Genomic DNA, 16,177 nt, shown 5'->3' with positions numbered 1-16,177 from the left:
ACACCAAGCCTGATTTCAATATTTGGAATCCACACCAATAGGACAGACCCAGCTCTTGCAAGTTGTCCTTTGACCTGAGCAAGTGGATGGACACACACACACACACACACACACACACACACACACACACACACACAGAGTTTTTTTAATCCTTTTTTGTTGCTAAACAATAACTTAGCAAGAACACGTACATCTTTCTTCAAGGTGTGTAACCCACCAGATTCTTTAACTGTGGGTCTTTATGTCTTAGAATCTGAAGGAGATAGGGGTGAACTCTACCAACCAGGTTGTTCTCTCATTTACTTTCCAGCTTCCCCTGACTACATGGAAACAAGTCAATCAGTACCAGACACCTGTGTGGATACCTACAGTGAACTTTGAATGTAAATACAGACTCACAGAGGTCATCTGAAGACTGAAAACTGCCTGCCAATGGCTTGCTAATACCAGGCTACCCTGTTAGCACCACAGATAAACTTACAAAGCTCCAGCCTTGCCCTCCTCAACAGCAGCATCCCTGTTGACAGCTCGCAGGGAGCTAGATGCTCCTTAGTTAAAGTCACAGTCACCACAGTCACAGTCACAGTAGCTAAGAAACTTGGACAGGGTCTTCTGCATCCTGAAAAGCTGCAGGGAACTATGTGTCAAACATAACAAACCCAATTCCTCAGATAAAATCCTAGACAACGGAGACTGAGGCACAGTCTCAAGTAGTAAACTATTTCCTCAGTAAGTTCACTCAGACTTAACCCTTAAAAAAGATAGTCTTGGTGGCCCACGCCTTTAATGCCAGCACTTGGGAGGCAGAGGCAGGCAGATCTCTGAGTTGGAGGCCAGCCTGGTCTACAAAGCGAGTCCAGGACAGCCAAGACTACAAGAGAAACCCTGTCTGGAAAAACAAAACAAAACAATGAGAAAAGATAGTGTCGTTCAGAGACTGACTCCGAATACGAGGGAGTCTGAAGTCACTCCCTTTACAGCCAGGTCATTGCCCAGGTAGACAGCTAAAGAGGGCCTCCCCTGTTTCTCAATTCAAGATTGCCATTCCACAACCACAGTTAAACGTGAAGGGGTAAAATAAGTGCTTTATTAATGAAGTAATACATTCACATGGATGACATACTGAGGCCCTTGCTGCTGTTTAAAAACTCTTAGGTTAGGGATATGGCTCAGTGGTAGAACACTTGCCTGCATGCACAAGGAAGGCCCTGAAGGCTCTCACCAGCACCGCAAAAACAAAACAAAACAAAACAAACAAACAAACAAACAAACAAAACCCAACATTTAAAAAACAAAAAAAAGAAAAAGAACCTCTATCTTGGGGGCTAGGGAGAAAGCTCAGTCAATGAAGTGCTCACCATGCAAGCATGAGGACGTGCGTTTGGATACCTAGCGCCTGGATGAAGAGCCAGGTGTGCTACCACACACCTGTAACCCTAGACCCAGGGCGGCACACAGCAGGATCAGTGACACCTGCTCCCTAGTCAGTCTTGTTCGGTTGGTGACCTCCAGGACAAGCAAGACACCTTGACTTAAAAAATAAAGTGCAAAGCTGAGCACAGTAGTGCACACCTGTGATCCCACCCAGCACTATGGGCAGCAGAGGCAGGCAGATCTCTGGGAGTTCAAGGCCAGCCTGATGCACAAATTGAGTCCAGGACAACCAAGGCTACACAGAGAAACCCTGTTTTGAAAAACCAATAAATAAAGTGAGTGAGTGAGTGAGTGAGTGAGTGAGTGAGTGAGTGAGTGAAAAATTATAAACACCCAATGTTCACCTCTGCCCCCACCCCCACATACATGCACAATAGAAGCACAATTAAACATAATACTAAACTTCCACTTACCCCATCTTAATAAAACTACTACAGTAGGCAAGCAATCTCTGCTCTAGTACTCAGACATACAAACCAGAACCCACACCCACCCCTACGTGGTGTCATTTTGTAGCTCAGCTGTCCTGGAACTCCAGAGCATGCCACCTCAGCCTCCAGAGGTCTGGCATAACACGAGTGCACAACCCCTGGCTATTGTCAGGACATTTCTTAAGGTGCTTTCTCAGCATGTACCAGTGGGAAAGGAACAGACTGGAAAGCAAGCAAGGTTTCATTATCTTGACAATTGAAATAATACCTGTCTTTCCTAACTCACAATGTCTTTGCTAACACAGAATAGAGTGTTAGGTATTTTATACAGTGAGAGCAGCTAAGTAGCAACTCTTAGCTCTGTTAAATCTAAACTGTGGCTACCACAGGCTACTAGCTCAGGAAACTGCCTTATCCAGAAAAGTCCTACCTCATGGTTAAACAATTGACTTGGCAATAAATACCTTTTTACTATATTCATGAGTTTTCTCATACCTGAACCATTTCACCAGGAAATGTTTGATTCAAAATGACAGAATTTTAAATGATGTGATTACTATTTTTTTTTTTCCTGCATAAAGAGGCATTTAGAAATCAGCCCTCAAAGCCAGGTGTAGAGGAATGCTAATTCAGAACATGGCTGTTCTCCCAAGAGATCACATCCAAAGACCTTCTAGGTTTGTGTGATCCAGCTAGAACACAAGCACATCTTTACTTTACTTTTGTGTACACCTTTATGCTTTTGTTTTTGGGTTTTTTTGTTTTGTTTTGTTTTGGTTTGGTTTGGTTTTTGGTTTTTGGTTTTTCAAGGCAAGGTTTGTCTTGTAGTCCTGGCTAGCTGGCCTCCAACTCACAGAGATCCACCTGCCTCTGCCTCCCTAAATGATAAGATAAAAGGCATGTGCCGGCTGGGCAGTGGTGGCACACACCTTTAATCCCAGCACTTGGGAGGCAGAGGCTGGTGGATCTCCGTGAGTTCAAGGCTATCCTGGACTACAGAGCAAGTTCCAGGGCAGCCAGAGCTGTTATACAGAGAAACCCTGTCTCAAAACACCAAAAAAAAAAAAAAAGAAGAAGAAGAAGAAGAAGAAGAAGAAGAAGAAGGCATGTGCCACCATGCCCAGCTACAATCAGGCCTTTAATCCAGGAGACAGAGACAAACAGATCTGAGTTCAAGGCCAGCCTGGTATAGAACAAGTATCAGGTCAAGAAAAGCTAAGGTCCAGGCGTGGTGATACATGCCTTTAATCCCAAACAAGGGTAAAGTTAGTTTGTAGAAGGAAGCACTCATGTTACAAAGTAATGTCTAATTGGGTGGCAGAAAAGATGACAAATCAGAGAAGATTTGACAGAATAAGATATGCCCAACTCTCACAAGGAGAGAGAGGAAAGGGAAGCTACTTAAGAGGCAGTTTTATTGGGACAGTAATCAGAGACAGGTTGCAGAGAGAGAACTCAGGTGAAGACCGAGTGAGCCAGAGAATAAGAAGGAGCCAGATTAGAAAAGCCTGCTGGAGTTAGTTTGAGGGCAAGCAGAGCAATTCAGAGGGTGAGAGAGAAGCCAAATTGAATAAGTCAGCTGGGAGAACAGCTGAGTTGAACCAGCCAGCCCAGAGCTCAGAAAGAACAAATAAGGATGAGTTTATTAAGCCCGGTGTGGTGGTGCATGGTTCTAATTCTAGCACTCAGAAGGCAGAGCCAGGCGGATCTTTGTGAGTTCAAGGCCACCCTGTTCTACAAAGTGAGTCCAAGATAGCTAGTGCTACCCAGAGAAACCCTGTCTGGGGGAGGGGGAAGCAGTAAGTCTCAGAGGCTGAAAGCAATCTAGGCGTAGGTTAGGTTTTACGGAGGCTAGAAGCTTCCAGGACCAAGCCTAGGCTATCAGGCAGAGGCAGTAATCCTCTCAGACAACAATTGAGTCAGGAGAATAAAAGTTACTTTTACAGCCAGGGAATAGGCTCAGTGGGCAAAAGCACTGGCCACCAAACCTAAGGGCCTGAGGCTGATTCCAAGGGCCCCACATGGTTGGTACTCTGTCTAGTCCACATGGGTGCTATGCCTTCTATTCAAGTGCAGCCCACAGATTGCACTCATTTATACCAGCACTGAAGGAGTTAAATGAGATCATAAAATTGGAACCTATTGACAGATGCAGCTCTTTATTTTAAAAATCAGCATAATCACAGTTCCACTGGCTCAAAATGCAGACTGTGGAAATTCAATGTTACCTAAGTAAACAAGGAGTGGGGCAGTAATAACAGAGCTGCTGCCATTCCAGCATCTTGCAGGTGCCAGGCACTGTGAAATGCCCTTTAAATATCAGCTTTCAAAACAGTCCGCACCACAATCAAGAACAGCAGCTTGTCCAAAGTCAAACACTTCGTGGGGCATGACCCCAGACCCATTAACACAGAGCTTGAACCTCTTTCCCCACAAAAGCAACAACTTCCACCCTGGACAAGGCTGCCAGGACCCAGCAGGGTTGGCATCTGCTGCTGTCTCCCAGCTCCCACCAGATGATGCAATCACAAGGCTAGACTGTATCCCAAGGGAAGCAGAGGAGGTTGTAATTTACTCAACCCACAAAGAGCTTTAATTGAGCAAATTGCTCAAAAGCCAAAGCTAAGTAACTACAAAGCCATAGTGAAGGGTTCCCATTGGGGAAGGAAGGAAAGTAAGTGTATGTGTGTGTGTGTTTGTGTGTGTGTGTGTGTGTTAGTTACACGAGCATGCACAAGCCGGCTGGTTTTTAAAGGAAGAGTTGCTCATAGCCAGGCACGGGGGCAAACGCCTGTAATCCCAGCACTCAGGAGGAAGGGGCAGGTGGGTCTCTGAGTTTAAGGCCAGCCTGGTCTACAAAGTGAGCCCAAGACAGCTAGGACTACAAAGAGAAACCCTGTCTCAGGAAGAAAAAAAAGTGAGTTGCTCAGAAGCCAGAGAGCTAGGTAACTACAAAGCCATTAGTGACTGGTTCCCATTGGGTAAGAAAGGAAAAGAGGGTATTGTTTTATAAAATTATCTGTACTACCTGTAGGCCCGGCTAGCAATCAATTAAGACAGAAACACTTGTTATATTTTAAAATAGCCTTAGTTAACCTGGGGCAGGGCAGATATCGATCTTCTAAACTACCTCCCATAGTGGGACAGGCATGGGATCCCTGTCTCAATGCCATGCCATCTGTTTCTAATAACTTCTATCAAGCTACCTCCCATCTATAATCTCAAATACTTGTAAATGATCTTTATCTGGGCTGGATTCTCTATCCATGCAGGCCATGTGCTTTTCCTTCATCTAACCCATGGCGGCCTTCTTCTCTTCACCTCAAGTCTCTCTCCTTTCCTCTCGTGGTAGTCTTTCTTCTTTTTAGAATTTCTTTTCCTTAGCCCCATCTATCTCTTTTGTCCTGTCCAGGTGGGATGGCTTTTTATTAAGCAAAAGTTGGGTCACAGAGACAGCAAGCTGTAATTAGCATCAAAATACATCAGACCATCCCCGAACAAGAGGTGTGTGTGTGTGTGTGTGTGTGTGTGTGTGTGTGTTCAAAATACATCAGACCATCCCCGAACAAGAGGGTGTGTGTGTGTGTGTGTGTGTGTGTGTGTGTGTGTGTGTGTGTGTGTGTGTGTGTGTGTGTGTGTACATGAGTGTGTAAACATGACTGTGCACTTGTAAGTGGGCATCATAGCACACCCTCAGGTGTCATTCCCCAGGCACTGTCTACCTCTTCAATGTTCCTAAGTCACGGTCCCATCGGCTTGGATCTCCCCAGCAGTGAGCTTCACAGTGGCTCCTGTCTTGGCCTCTCTGGCTCTGGGATTACAAACTCCATCAGTGCCTAGCTTTATCGTACACTTTCTTAATATTGCTGCCTTTCAGGGAGCTATGCCAAATCCCTACTCCTACCAGTCTTGTATGAAAATCACCACTGTTCAGCATCCTTAGGATTTGGAGTTGCCTATTTCAACTTGGGTGTATAGGAATATGTCATTGTGGATTTAACTTGTTTCCTTAATTACTCACAAGGCTGAACAGATAAAGACTTAGACAGGCAGACAGATGATCTTAACCGTGTGGGTTTCTCGTTTTCCAAGTGCCTGTTGAAGACCTCTGCCTTCCCTCCATTAGCACCTGCAGTGCCTTGCGTCAGGAGCCCCTTCTCTAGGAAGGCCGTGCATACACTCTTCTGCAGTAACTCTGAAAGCCTTCTCATTCTGCTATGCACCTGCTTCCTGGGGTTTGAATATGTATGAACCTATTTCTGGACTGCTTATGGTGTTCGGCTGATAGATCCCTATTAATTGGTCAAAAGCAGCATTACATTGTTAAGCATCTTTCCCAGTTTCCCTTTCAAGGGTAATCTGTCCTTTCTCAGAGGCGGCCTGTCTAACCCTACGGCTCGGCCACAGCTACAGAGGTGTGCACCTTCGCAACACTGAGCACTCCTTCAACTTCTGTGCATCTATATTGCTCAAAGTCACTGCCAAAAGAGTTTGGGTATTCTTTTCACATCGTTTGTTGACTTTAGAGTGTATCTGCAGGGATTGATACCACAGAGCAGTAACAGAAGTCTGGCCTGGTACATTGTCTGCACTTGGTCACCAGCAGCACAAATAGACACATGTGCCTGCTATGGTTTATACCTGTCGAAGACCACAGATCTGGAGGTGGGGTATGAAGAAACATTTTTCTGTGTAAGAGAAAAAGATGGCCTAGTTAAAAGTCTTCTAAAGAAGGTGGGAGTGGTGGCACATGCCTTTAATCTCAGCACTCAGGGAAGCAGAGACAGGAGGATTGCTAGAAGTTCAGTTCAAGGCTAGCCAGGTCTACAAAGTGAGTTCAGGACAGCCAAAACTACCCAGAGAAACCCTGTCTCCACAAGAAACAAAACAAACAAAAAAGTATCCTACAGAAATGCTGGGCATGGTAGCCCACGCCTTTAGCCCCAGCCCTCTGGAGGCAGAGGCAGGTGGGTCTCTGAGTTTGAGGCCAGCTTGGTCTACACAGTGAATCCCAGGACAGAGCTACACAGAGAGATCTTGTCTCAAAACCAATGTCTCTAAACACCAATGTTCGAAGGTACTTCTTATATATCTACCAACAATGAATTAATTGAAATCCAAGAGCTGCATGGTTGCCTCTCAGAGGTTTTAGTTATAAATATATTAAAAATGAAGTAAAAGGGGCTGGAGAGATGGCTCAGAGGTTAAGGATACTGGCTGCTCTTCCAGAGGTCCTGAGTTCAATTCCCAGCATCCACATGGTGGCTCACAACCATCTATAATGTGATCTGATGCCCTCTTCTGGCCTGCGGGTGTACATGCAGACAGAGCACTGTATTCATAATAATAAAAAAAATCTTTTTTTTTTTTTTTAATGAAGTAAAATCTAGGGGCTAGAGAGCTAGGGATGTGTGGCTGAGTGGAAGAGTACTTTTCCTAGCCAGGGTTCTATCCTCAGTATCACACACACACACACACAGCATCAACTTCAAGAGAAAGAGATGAATAAATGATGACAAGATTGGAAGTCATTAACATGCATAGCACTGTCTAGGGCTGAGAATCCACAGCTCTTACATCTATTAGCTGCCTCCTCACTCTTCCCAAGTTCACTGGATCTGTCACCTTTCTGTAAAATCGAACACTGTTCTATAGATGTCATGTGCTAAGGTTTAGGAGGGAGTTGTTTGTTTTTAGGTTTATTTATTGGTTTTTCGAGACAGGGTTTCTCTGTGTAGCCCTGGCTTTCCTGGACTCCCTTTGTTGACCAGGCTGAACTCGAATTCACAGAGACCCACCTACCTCTGCCTCCGAGTGCTGGAATTAAAGGTGTGCGCCACCATGCCCAGTTTTTCTTGTTGTTTGTTTGTTTGTTTGTTTTTTAAGTGTTTACTGCTCTTGCAAAGAACCAGGGTCTGGTTCCCAGCATCCACTTGGCAGCTCACAATCATCCCTAACCTCAGTTCCAAGCGATCTAACACCCTCTTCTAGCCTCCAAGGGCACTTCTGCAGATGGTGTTGACATACATGCAGGCAAAACACATAGGCATTATTTTAAGCTAGTCAAACATACTACAAACTAAGTTACAAGACATGAGAAATCCAAGTTGCACTGAGCTGTAAGCTTCATCTCAATGACTAGCTTTCAAAGTGTTGAAAGGTATTTGAGGAGAAAAATCAACAGCCTTCCTCAATTGTAGGCTCTGCATGTTACACTACCAACCTACCTGCCAGGCAAGGTGCATCTGCGGTGCAACAGGGGTATGCCTGCTATGGGCATCATCAACTGCTTTGTGCTTAGATTTGAGGCATGCTCCAAAGGAAAGAATTCCTACCAGGTATGGAGGCCAGCCTGGTCTACAAAACGAGTCCAGGACAGCCAAGGCTATACAGAGAAATCCTGTCCTCGAAAAACAAACAAACAAACAAACATCCTGAAGCTGGAGAGACCACAGCCATAGTGAGTGTTGTTTTGCTAAACAAACTTATTAGGTCCATCAAATTGCCTTCTACAGATTTATATTTATGCCCATAGACTAGTGCTGCTAAGTTTTGGCCAGAATAGCTTCCGCTAAATGCAGAAGGGTTACTGAAGAAATTCATAATGGGTTGAAGTGCTAAGTAATTGTTGAATGCTAAGTCATAAATAGGGCATATTTAACACACACACTCTCTTTCTCTCCCTGCTTCGAGCCCCCCCAACACACACACACACACACACACACACACACACACACACACACACACACACTAGTGTTGAGAAAACAGTAAAGAAGGGATGAAAGGTAGTGAAGAAATGGTTCAGCAGTTAAGAGCATTTGCTGCACATGCAAAGGATTTGGGTTCAGTTCCCAGCACCCACAAAGTAGCTCACAACTGTCTGTAAGTCCAGTCCTAAGGCATCAGACACCCTCTCTAACCTCCACTAGTACCAGCATACACAGGGTTCACATACATACTCATATCTATAAAATAAAATAAAGAAACCTAAAAGAAACTTTTTGTTTGGGGTTGGTTTGGTTTAGTTTTTTGAGACAGAGTTTCTCTGTGTAGCCTTGGCTGTCTTGGACAGCCTCTGCCTCCTGGGTGCTGGGATTAAAGGCCTGCCCCTTTAGAAACTACATGGTTTAATTTGGAAAGCGTCTGGTGGAGGGGAACAGGGCAGACAGCGTTGTCCTCCCCTAGCTTCCACATGTGCACACACAGAAACATGAGCCTGTGCACATGAAACCACAGAGACATACAAAAAAAGATATCGTTTTGGGCTAGGCATGGTGGTGCACGCCTTTAATCCCAGCACTTGGGAGGCAGAGACAGGCGGATCTCTATGAGTTCAAGGCCAGCCTGGTCTACAAAGCGAGTCTGGGACAGCCAAGGCTACACAGAGAAACCCTGCCTCAAAACACAAACAAACAAACAAAGATATCATTTTGATATTAAGTTCAAACAATTAGCTGATTATACATTAACTCAGAAACATTTAATACGTTAGGACGTGGTTCTAAGACTGAGACACTCTTCAAGGACATACTTGTGGGTTTGTGAGAACTATCATAGCCACTAGAAAAGCCAAACACACCTACAAATAAATTAGCACTGTCTATTAGTTGGCACTAGAAGAGCCTAAAGATAATAAGCACATTGTATTACTGCTACTTGAGGACACCTCACCCCCATCAGGCTAAGGCTGAGTTGTTTAATAAAAATATGGGAGCCACATAGTTTGAAAGTTTCCAGTAGCCATGCTGTTTAATAGCAGGAACAGGTGGAATTAATTATGTTATTTAACTGCCGAGCCCACATAGTATCATCTCAATATTTATTTTTTCATACTAAATCTCACTAAATGTAGTGTGTACATTTCACACTAGCATACTGCATATGTGTCTTATTTCAGAAGTTTAGCAGAAGCAGGCTGCTGGCTACGTAGGATACTATACATGCTGAGCTAAGGGAACCCAGCAGAAGAAACACTGCATAAATCAAAACATCAGAGCCGCAGAGGCTGAAAGACAGCATTTAACTTTAATATTCTAACTTAAAAAAAATTTTTTTTGGTTGCCAGGTGGTGGAGGCGCATGCCTTTAATCCCAGCACTAGGGAGACAGAGGCAGGTGGATCATTGTGAGTTCGAGGCCAGCCTGGTCTACAAAGTGAGTCCAGGACAGTCAAGGCTACACAGAAAAAAAACTGTCTTGAAAAACCAAAAAACAAAAAACAACTTTTTTGTTATCTTTTTAATGTATTTGTTGGGAGTGAGTGCCTGGCATGGCATGCCAGTGGAGACATGAAGGAGTGAGTTTTCTCCCTCCATCATGTGGATCTTGGGGATTGAGCTCAGGCCGTCAGGTTTGGTGCCAGGTGCCTTTACCATTCAATAAGTTCACTATTTCAAAGTTATTTTTTAAAAAAGGAAAAAGGGGGGGGGGGAGCTCCTTTCTGGAGCTGTGGCGACACTCAGGGTTAATAAGATCACTTGCTGCTCTTGCAGAGGGCCTGGCTTAGGTTCCCAGCACCTATAGAGACTCAACAACCATCTGGAACTCCAGTTCCAGGGGACCCCATTGTCCTCTTCTGGCCTCTAAGGACACCAGATATGCATGTGGTATACATACATACATACATGTAGGCAAACATTCAAATACACATAAAAATAATAAGCTTTTTTTTTTAAAGATGCAACTCCTACAACCTGAACAGACTTCCAGTTACCGAGGCATGAGCAACAGGAAGACAGCAAATGATCTCAGAAAGAGGAGAGAGGGAGAATACTTCAAAACCAGCAGCACGGTGCAAACTCACAGAAGCTATAGGAAAGAAGCAAGTTGTCCCCGTTTGCAGTGTTCCAAATGAGCGGTCACTTGGCGTTATAATGGTATTTCAAAAGGACAGAAACCAGATGCCCTTCTACCACTTACATGGTGATTCAAGCAAACCACACAGAGTAAAGGAAATGTCTTCACCCTACTCATTTTCCTGCTCCTCCCCACCTGGATAACAAGACTACAACCAACCACTCTGCAAAAATCTGGTTGGCCCAAGATTTTGGGGTGATGGGGGGATGAGGGGTGTCTGCCATGTACTGAGGACTAAACTTACACAAGTTACACTCTGCCACTAAGCTATATTGCCAGCCCTAACATTTCATTTTTTCCTAACTAGGCTAAATTTTCATTTGTTAATCTATCAGTGTCGATCAGAAGCAGTAACAAGGTCTGCTGCACGAGGGAGAGCAGATAGCTGGACTGGGAGTGGCAGTAAGTACGTTGGCATTCAAGTTCAAAATCAACTATAACAGGGTGCTTCCTACTTTTCACCGTGAAATCATGGGGTCCCATGTATTTACTACTGCTTAAAATGTAAATCTACTGAGGAAATGGAAATTACAACTCTGGTGCTTCCCAGCCTCTGAGTCAGCTCTACTTGTCCTGAAACCTATTAAAGACCTATCCTTTTCTATTAATTTGGCTTTTACTCATTCTGTGTGTGTCTACTGGCCTGTGAATGCACACATGAAGCCCAGAGATAAATTTCCTTCCTCTACTGCTCTCCAGCTTATTTTCTAAAACAGGTAAACTCACGAACCTGCAGCTCACCCATTAGCCTGACTGGGGGAGCATCAGGTCCTCAGGATCAGCCCAGCAGGGCCACATGGCTTTTTTGAGGGTCCTGGAGATTAGAATTCTGGCTCTTGTGCGGACACAGCAAGCACTTCGTCCACTGAGCCAGCTCAAGAAGCAGTAAGCACATTGGCATTCAAGCTCACGATAAACTACAACAGGATGCTTCCTACTTTTCAACATATAATTTTTACCAAATGAAATCATGCAGTCACCATGTATTTACTACTGCTTAAGATGGCCCCAGTTTTTGCTGGTTTCATTGTATAGTGCTGGATGTTCTGGAACTCAACTTGGTAGGTCCACCTGCCTTTGCCTCCCCAGTGCTAAGATTAAAGGCGTGTGCCTTTTTTTTTTTTTTTAATCTTTTGGGAGACTAGGGGTACAGGTGCCCCTTGTGGAGTTGGTTCTCTCCTTCCACCTTTATGTGGGTTCCTGAGAACAAACTCAGGTAAGCAGGCTTTTGAGGCAACTAGCAAGTCCCTGCTGAGCCATCTCAGGGACCCAGGTTTTGCTTTTTGTTTGGTTGGTTGGTTGGTTTTGTTTTTTGGGACAGGGTTCCTATTTATATAGAGCCCTGGCTGTCCTGGACTCAGTTTGTAGACCAGGCTGGCCTTGAACTCACAGAGATCTGCCTGCCTCTGCCTTGCAAGTGCTGGAGTTAAAGGCGTGCACCACCACACCTAGCTCAGGTTTTGCTTTTAAAAATGAGTCAGATGTGCTAGCATACACCTTTAAGGCCAAGAGGTGAAAGTTGGCTGATCTCCCTGAGCTCCAGGCCAGCCTGAGTCTATCTACTCAGGCCAGCTAAGACTGCACAGTGGGTCTCAAAAGAACAAAACCAAGCTGGGAGTTAATAGGGCTCAACCTTAATCTCCTTTAATCCCAGAACCAACTCTGAGAGTTCCAGCCAGCAATACATGTCTCAAAATAAACAATTTTTAAGTAAAATATTACTCTTGCCGGGTGTGGTGGTGCACACCTTTAATCCCAGCACTTGGGAGGCAGAGGCAGGTAGACCACTGTGAATTCGAGGTCAGCCTGGTCTACAAAGCGAGTCCAGGATAGCCAAGGCTAACACAGAGAGACCCTGTCTCAAAAAAAAAAAAAAAAAAAAAAAAAAAAAAAAAAAATCTCTTGCCTAGCACAGAGGTGCACACCTATAATCCCAGCACTTGGTGGAGCAGAGGCAGGTAGTTTTCTCTGAGTTCGAGGCCAGACTGTCTCAAAGAAAAGAAAGCAGGGAGGGAATTATTCCTTTTAGTTCAGTGGCAAATCACCTATGAAGTATTTAAGTACCCACTTACACTTAAAACAGATGCTAAGCCACACAAAGTGCTCACACAAATATCCTCTGATCATTAATACCTGCACACAAAAATCTAAAGCACACTGATATATTAGTAAGGGTTTTATCTATTCATATTTTAGGAGTTTTTACTTCTCATGCTTTTTCTTTTTTGTTTTTCAAGACACAGTTTCTCTGTGTAGCCCTGGCTGTCCTAGACCAGGCTGGCCTCAAACTCACAAAAATCCTTCTGCCTCAGCCTCCCGAGTGCTGGGATTACAGGCTTGCTGTTTCTATGATCATGTGATATTGCTGTTTCTATGATCATGTGATATTGCTAAAATGAAAGGAGGCAAGAAGAAATTGGCCAGTGCCAATCTGAGGTTATAGTGGATTGACATTCCATAATTACTAAGTAAAAAGAACTTAGGGTCTTTGAAGACAGAGCCTTGTCTCACTCTGACATGCTCACCTGCATTCACAGCTGTAATACAATGTACAAATTATGTTTGGTGGACTATGTTACAAATCATTAGAAAATGTAAAAATGATTTAATCTGAAAAAAACCAAGACCCTTGCTGCCCCGAGAGCTGGCACGGGCCTGTAATCCCAGCACTCTGGAGGCAGAGGAAGGCGGATTGCTGTGAGCTGGAGGCCAGCCTAGTCTACAAAGCCAGTCTAGGGCAGCCAAAACTACACAGAGAAAAATAGAAAAGAAAAAAAGAAAAAAAAAGAAAAAAAAGAAACCAAAAACAAAAACACAAGACCCTTTAGGAAAAAGTAACTACTTCAAAGGTGGATGCTATTGGAATTGAGTCACAAGGTTGGGGGTAAATCTTAATCTAAAATAAAAATGTAAACATACTAAGTGACAGAGTATTGTTGCCGTGAAAATAGTTCACTTTGTGTCCATTTCGTCTCAATTTGAAAAAGGTAAACCTAGTAAAGTGACTAAATATACCAGATTGAGCAAACATTGTGCCTTGCTTTGCCCCTACCAATCCTGACTTTGTTTTCTCAATTCTAGAGCAACAAATAAGCACGTGGGTGCAGACTGTATTATAGTGGTATCAGTGGAGGGGTTCAAAAGAATCCAATGTATGTAACGCTGCACAGCCTCCGGCCTACAAAGAGCTTACTGCCGCAGAGGCAGACAGGTCAGAAATCCAGTCGAGTCACAGGCGCTTTTGCGTTTAATGAAAGTACATACAGTTGGCCTAAAACACAAGAAAGAAGTGCGGGCAAGCTTTTAACCCGGGTAAAGATTTAGGGCATGGCATTTAGATGGATGGATCTCTTCAATGACACCAAAAGCCACCCACTACCCTCTGGCGTACGTGTATACTGGTTGAAAATGGGTTGAAATCCAAGCAATCCAAGGCTAAAAGGAATGGCACCCAAATTCCGCAGCTTTCGTGTGCCGGGAAGGCAGATCGCAACTACTGCGTTTCACCTAGTACTTAATTAGCCTGGCTTACAGACATTTCTCGTTTTAATATTAGCTCAACGAGAGCCCGGCTCCCTAAGAGACTGGCCTCGCCCGCCAGCTTTGCAGGTCCTCGGCCTCCGCCCTACCCAGCCCTGCACCCCGTTTGCAGACCGACCCGCAGGGGCAGTCCCCACACGTTGGCGGGAGGGGCGGCTAGGAAACGCGGGCCGGGATACCCGCACGAAAGCCCACGGCCACGCGCGCCGCCACCCCCCGCGCGGGTCCCGGCCGGCGGACACCCGCCCGCCCAACCGCCGCCCGGCGTGCAGGCAGCCCAACCGCCGTCCCGGCCCAACCAACGCGGGAGGGGAGAGAGGAGCGCACGGCGGCCGGTGCATGCGAGCCGCTCGGGGGGCGCGGGGCAGGCTGCACGCCGGGGAGACGAGGCGGGCAGCGCCGAAGCCCGCGCTGGACGCGGGGCCCGGCCGGCTTCCCGGAGGGCAACTTGCCCCTTTCCGCAAAGAAGGTACAGATGGTTTGACCCCCCACCCCGAGCGAGGTGCCTCGTCCCAGCCCCGGCTGGACTGTACCATCGGGCGGTGCCGCCGGGATTGCTCCCCCCACCACTACCATCAGTTCCCCCCCACCCGGGTCCGCGGTCGGTTGGCCCCGGCCGGGCGCTGAGACGCAGAAAGAGCTGGGCGCCATTTTGGGTGGGACTAAGCAAAGACGAAACACTCTCCCCGGCGATGGGATACTCTGGACCCCGGTTTATCCGGTTCCCTTAATCCTTTAGGTACTTACACGACGTTGGGTGAGGGGAGCTGGAAGATCAGCGGGTCTCGGATCCTCTCTCCCTAGGGGTGATGGAAATCAAACCCCCCCGCCGCCTCCAGGTGGTTCTTCCCGCCGCAGAGTGGGAGCAGCATAAAAGGCGGGGTCTTATTAGCATAATCTGCCTGGCAACCTGATCTCAACGCTATGTGATTGGCTAAACTCTGAAAGTCCCATGCTGTTCCTAGAGACCTGGAACGCTGGGCCGAACTGACAAGCCCAGATTTAAGAGTCATGACGAAAATCCTGGGACGCTAATTCAGTCGGCAGAGAAGCCAAAAGGAGATTCACACAATGGCCCAATGACTGAAGGCCTCTTTATTTCGTGCTCTGCAGTTCATGTAAAACCCAATAGAAGAGCGGGTCTCTGGCGGTGCTCGCCTGCGTTTGTACTCTAAGCCAATCAGAAAGCCCCACTCTTTGCATCAGGGTCAAGGCCCATCTGAGAACCCTGGCGGGCAAGTGGAGGGGCACCGTTCAGCATGCTAGAGTGTCCACTGTGGAAGACCCAATGCGCACCTGGGTTTCCAGCCCACCTGTCTCCCACACTCGGGGCTTGGGGAGCTCTTGGAGGTGTAGGCTGTGCATCTACCCGCCCTGGAACGGATTTGCACAGAACGCACGCGCCCAGGACTTTGGCGCAACTTGGACACGCCTTTCCGGGACCACCGAAACGGATTAAACAGATTGCCTCCCTCGGGCCTAGGGCCTAACAGCCTTCCGGACACAAGGGGACTTGGTCATCAGACCTTGTCATCCCCTACATAGCGTTTACACTACATCTCTCTATTCAACCATTTACCATTCTGGAAAAGTGTTTTTCAGAAGCAATGGGGTGAGGATGTGTCTCTGTTAATAAAGTGCTTGCCTGCTATACCAAGTCCTGGAGTGGTGGTGCACCTGGGAAAGGCCGTAGGTGCAGCAGTTCCAGGCCAGCTTGGACTGCTTGAGACTGGGAGCGGGTGAGGGGGTCGCGGGGGATGGACAGACACGTTAATCAACCCTGGACAACCAAAAACGACAGATTTCTCTTCTTCCTTAGGACACCCACATCATACGATCTTTTAAGATTGCAGTCCCAGCCTGACAGAGGTGGTGCACGCCTTTAATCCCAGCACTTAGGAGGCAGAGGCAGGTGGA

At 46.2% G+C, this 16,177-nt stretch overlaps 1 protein-coding gene across 1 annotated transcript in view; it reads right to left on the bottom strand.

Moving 5' to 3' along the window:
- Prdm10 (PR/SET domain 10) overlaps positions 1–15,306 on the bottom strand; it is a 107,829-nt gene extending 92,523 nt beyond the window's left edge. The window contains exon 1 of the mRNA XM_051156119.1: positions 15,008–15,306. The gene's annotated coding sequence lies outside the window, so the exon portion shown is untranslated. The remainder of the gene's footprint in view (positions 1–15,007) is intronic.
- Between the last annotated feature and the right edge of the window lie 871 nt (positions 15,307–16,177).

This window comes from Acomys russatus, chromosome 14, assembly GCF_903995435.1.
Source record: "Acomys russatus chromosome 14, mAcoRus1.1, whole genome shotgun sequence".
In the NCBI taxonomy this organism is placed as follows: domain Eukaryota; kingdom Metazoa; phylum Chordata; class Mammalia; order Rodentia; family Muridae; genus Acomys; species Acomys russatus.
This window is presented reverse-complemented; position numbering and strand designations above follow the sequence as displayed.